This window comes from Triticum aestivum, chromosome 3B (assembly GCF_018294505.1).
Source record: "Triticum aestivum cultivar Chinese Spring chromosome 3B, IWGSC CS RefSeq v2.1, whole genome shotgun sequence".
In the NCBI taxonomy this organism is placed as follows: Eukaryota; Viridiplantae; Streptophyta; class Magnoliopsida; order Poales; family Poaceae; genus Triticum; species Triticum aestivum.
In genome coordinates this window covers 17,983,668-17,989,370 of record NC_057801.1, presented here as the reverse complement: position 1 = coordinate 17,989,370, position 5,703 = coordinate 17,983,668, and positions in this window count along the sequence as shown.

The window sequence follows — 5,703 nt, the reverse complement described above, 5'->3', positions numbered from 1 at the left end:
TCTTTACATTACTAAAACTTTGTTGAGAATTGATTAATTTTAGATTTGCTTCTAGAAATAAATTTACATATGAAGAATTGGAGCAATTATGGCACTGAGTTGCCGAGATAGTAGGTGTAGGACTTGGTGATGTAATAATGATCAAAATTCATACACACAATATTGGACAGTCAATAGTCATGCTTTGGTGAGATTATTGGTCTTAAGCATAAAAATGCTTCCATGTGCCACCTATTATTTGTAAGGCACAATAAAGAGTTCTATGTTTTTGTACCACTTTATTTTGTGCATTAGATCTGATAGTATATTTTAGTGAATTACATTTTTATTGAAATAGATTACAAATGAAGAAGATTTCAATTATTTTCTGTATGTTATTGGCTATCTTGTCTATACATGTGAAATTTGATATGCAATGAATAACAACCAACCACAATGAATAGGATGACATAGTAATGCTACGAATAACCTATTATCAACAAAATGACGTTCTCAATCTTTTTAAGGCCCGTGACAACGCACGGGCACTCTACTAGTGTAGTATAAAAATGCAGGCAAATGGCTGGATTTCCTATTGTGCAGCTGTCGTGCAGTCCTACGTCGTCGTCCGGCACAGCAGTTCCGATGTCTTAATAATTAACTCAGATGATGTGCATGCATGGATAGTTGGTCCCCACCTTTTAAATGACGGAACGTCTCTGCATGCATGAACCGCATCAAGATGTGCTCGGAAATACCCATTGGGTCCCGGCTCCAATGAACCTAAATTTAAAGTAATTTCAATTTTCAAAAAGAGTAAAAAACTCCTTCAACTTTTTAGAATCAAACATGGTCAGATATGTGAACCAACTTGTGGTTGGATAGTTATAGGTGGATAGTGGTATCTTCAGCCCCATCACGTTTCAAGTCCTGGTGCTCGCCTTTATCCTGGATTTATTTCAGGATTTCCGGCGATGTGCGTTCGGTAGGAGGAGACGTTCCCGTCGACTACGAGGCGCTTAGGTGACTTCGTAAAATCTCAAGATGATATGCCGGCTCAGTCTCTCGGAGATGTTCGTAGGGGTAGGGTGTGCGTATGTGCGTTCATAGGGATGAGTGCATGCGCTTATATATGAGCGCTTGCGTCTGTACTGTGTTAAATAAACATGTTCAGATATTACACTCATGTGAAAAGTTTCACAAAGGAATAGCTTCAAGTAACTCCATAGCCAAGAAAACAAAATTCAAAGTACAGAATGGGATAGTGGCGAACCCAGAAAACAATGAAATTCATTCATTCACAAAATATTTCACACTAGTGTAACATCTCATCAAGTTTGATTCCAAAAAGTGTCACGTTTTTTCTACTCTTTTTGATTTTTCTAAACTAAAATTTTCAGTTATGGTACGGTGGCACCCGAGGAAAGAGTATGTCCAAATAGGAATAGGGAGAATTATATATTTTGACATGCATATATCTCACGTACGTGTCCTATCAAAATGAAAACCATGCATATACTAAGTACAGAAAAAGACATGATGTGCCGACCATTGCGTCACTCCTCTCCACGACTCAAGGGAGAAACCCTAGCTTGCACCGGCCTTCCGCCGTCCCCTACTACCGATGCCGCCGTGATGGCGGCAGGCCCCGTCCATCAAAGGGGAAGGGTATCCTCTGGCTGTTCTCGCACAGTGGAGTCAGAATGCCAAGGCGGTTACCCCGGAGACGGTGAAGGCAGTGCGGCCTGCTTGGAGACGATATGTAAGGATGGTCATATGGAGCAAGGCAGCAGGAGGAATCAATCTCGCGGCGATGCGATTAAGTTTGGGGGAGGGGGTCGACAATGGCTCGTCTGGTGCCTATGTCTCTCGTGTAGTGGACGTGCAACAGGTGGGCTCCGTCACTTGTCTCTAGTGTTACGGGTCCACTACTCGGGGCGGCCGGGGTGATGTGGTGCCTTGTTCTCGCAAGGGTTTAGGATGTTATCTTCTTGTGGACGTGGTGACACCGGGCCGGTCAACTGGATGGTGGAAGCCAAGGCAACGGCCTCGGGATATGAATAAGCTACATACATCGACGCATCAACCAAAATTTTGTGGCGGCATGAGCTCACTAGGGCGAGGTTCTCGACCCTCAAAGGTGTGTGTGACATGTCGGCATTGCGTGGCGTGGTGAGTTGTTGGCTGGGCTGATGTGGCCATCTGGGGGGGTTGGTTATGTCGATGGTTGTTGGCGATGACAATCGGCCTGTGATGTAATGCTAGTGTGGCTTCGATGGATAAATGGGCATCATGCGACACCGCTGGGTTTAGTGATCTACACGTGAAAGTCTAGCACCCACTAAGGTCGGTGCCGACAATGACGACATCCTTGGATGTTGGAGGCATCGTCGTGGAGCTCCGTCACCTTCTTGAGGGTGTGCGCCCACCTGGTTGGTGCCGAAATTAAAAGGTTCCCAAGGCATCGCCCTTTGGAGGAAGTGGTGTAAACACCGTCGTTGTCCGCTCCAACTTAGGCAAGAGCTTGGGTTTTCACCCGAGATACTCCGTTAACAAGGGATGTGAAAGAGATCCATAATGATGTCTCCGAGGAGAGGGATGACGTCCTAGGGCATCACCGATGCTTTCATGTAACGTGGACGACCTAAACTCTCACCAATAGATCACCAAACCCATCGTCACTTTCGTCTGCCTAGCCGACGGCACTATGGTAGCCATATGCACTAGTTGGCTCCCCGTCCCAGTCCTGCACAAACACTGCCAATGAACCACCATGACACCATACACATACCAAACCTCCAAGTGTGAGCGATGTAATCATCCGTATGAGGTTCATCGCCAACGCCCCAACAGGGAGCAAGGAGGCCCTCTAGTTGCGCCACCATGGGTGACTAGGTCCACATGCAGTTCCAACTCTGGCAACATCCGTTGCTTCCCACTCGGATCCGGCTTGTGTGAGTCTATTATGTCTCACATGGCACCTCTTATCGTTTTAATTAGATATAGTGTCACCTCCCCCCTCCCCCCAATGGTCGTTGGACATCCAGCCCGACAAGCAGATCATTACTCTCGATCAATCGAATGGCTTGACGAAGAATTGCCACACATTGTGTGCTAGGGTTGGCATCCCCAGAGCGGTTTGCCAAGTTGACATCCCGCCACCATAGCGAACACCAATACACTAAGGGACAGGCCTCCCCCCCCCCCCCCCCATGTTTTGGACTTGTACCCATAGGTTTTTTTATGTTTGTACAATATATCCCTATATAACAAATACAAGCTTGTGATTTATCTAGCGTGCCACCCGAATTTAGTAATTTCTAGCATTTTCGGAGTGAATTTTCTTTATACAATGTAATGCAAATGTTTTGCGCTGCAGATCACGTACATTAAACAAAATTTGCTTCTCGCTTAGCTTGGAAAATCTTGCACAAATTAAGGTATGAGAAAATTGTGTTGGGGAACGTAGTAATTTCAAAAAAATTCCTACGTACACGCAAGATCATGGTGATGACATAGCAACGAGAGGGGAGAGTGTTGTCCACGTACCCTCGTAGACCGTAAGCGGAAGCGTTATGACAACGCGGTTGATGTAGTCGTACGTCTTCACGATCCGACCGATCCAAGTACCGAACGTACGGCACCTCGGAGTTCAGCACACGTTCAGCTCGATGACGATCCCCGGGCTCCGATCCAGCAAAGCTTCGGGGATGAGTTCCATCAGCACGACGGCGTGGTGATGATGATGATGCTCTACCGGCGCAGGGCTTCGCCTAAACTCCGCGACGATATGACCGAGGTGGAATATGGTGGAGGGGGGCACCGCACACGGCTAAGGAACGATCCGTAGATCAACTTGTGTGTCTATGGGGTGCCCCCCGCCCCCGTATATAAAGGAGCCAGGAGGGAGGAGGCGGCCGGCCAAGGAGGGCGCGCCAAGGGGGGAGTCCTACTCCCACCGGGAGTAGGACTCCCTTCTTTCCTAGTTCGAATAGGAGAAGGGGGGAAAGAGGAGGAAGAGGGGAAGGAAAGGGGGGGCGCCGCCCCCCTTCCCTTGTCCAATTCGGACTAGGAATGGGAGGGGCGCGCGGCCCCCTCCTGTCTCCTTCCCTCTTCTCCCTCGAGGCCCATGTAGGCCCAATAACCCCCCGGGGGGTTCCGGTAACCTCCCGGTACTCCGGTAAAATGCCGATTTCACCCGGAACGATTCCGATGTCCAAATATAGGCTTCCAATATATCGATCTTTATGTATCGACCATTTCGAGACTCCTCGTTACGTCCGTGATCACATCCGGGACTCCGAACAAACTTCGGTACATCAAAACTTATAAACTCATAATAAAACTGTCATCGTAATGTTAAGCGTGCGGACCCTACGGGTTCGAGAACTATGTAGACATGACCTAGAACTATTCTCGGTCAATAACCAATAGGGGAACCTGGATGCCCATATTGGTTCCTACATATTCTACGAAGATCTTTATCGGTCAAACCGCATAACAACATACGTTGTTCCCTTTGTCATCGGTATGTTACTTGCCCGAGATTTGATCGTCGGTATCCAATACCTAGTTCAATCTCGTTACCGGCAAGTCTCTTTACTCGTTCCGTAATGCATCATCCCGTAACCAACTCATTTGGTCACATTGCTTGCAAGGCTTATAATGATGTGCATTACCGAGAGGGCCCAGAGATACCTCTCCGACAATCGGAGTGACAAAACCTAATCTCGAAATACGCCAACTCAACATGTACCTTCGGAGACACCTGTAGTACTCCTTTATAATCACCCAGTTACGTTGTGACGTTTGGTAGTACCCAAAGTGTTCCTCCGGTAAACGGGAGTTGCATAATTCTCATAGTTACAGGAACATGTATAAGTCATGAAGAAAGCAATAGCAATATACTAAATGATCAAGTGCTAGGCTAACGGAATGGGTCATGTCAATCACATCATTCTCCTAATGATGTGATCCCATTAATCAAATGACAACACATGTCTATGGTTAGGAAACATAACCATCTTTGATTAATGAGCTAGTCAAGTAGAGGCATACTAGTGACTATATGTTTGTCTATGTATTCACACATGTATCATGTTTCCGGTTAATACAATTCTAGCATGAATAATAAACATTTATCATGATATGAGGAAATAAATAATAACTTTATTATTGCCTCTAGGGCATATTTCCTTCAGTCTCCCACTTGCACTAGAGTCAATAATCTAGATTACATAGTAATGATTCTAACACCCATGGAGTCTTGGTGCTGATCATGTTTTGCTCGTGAGAGTGGCTTAGTCAACGGGTCTGCAACATTCAGATCCGTATGTATCTTGCAAATCTCTATGTCTCCCACTTGGACTTGGTCCCGAATGGAATTGAAGCGTCTCTTGATGTGCTTGGTCCTCTTGTGAAATCTGGATTCCTTTGCCAAGGCAATTGCACCAGTATTGTCACAGAAGATTTTCATTGGTCCCGATGCACTAGGTATGACACCTAGATCGGAAATGAACTCCTTCATCCAGACTCCTTCATTTGCTGCTTCCGAAGCAGCTATGTACTCCGCTTCACATGTAGATCCCGCCACGACGCTTTGTTTAGAACTGCACCAACTTACAGCTCCACCGTTTAATAAAAACACGTATCCGGTTTGCGATTTAGAATCGTCCGGATCAGTGTCAAAGCTTGCATCGACGTAACCATTTACGACTAGCTCTT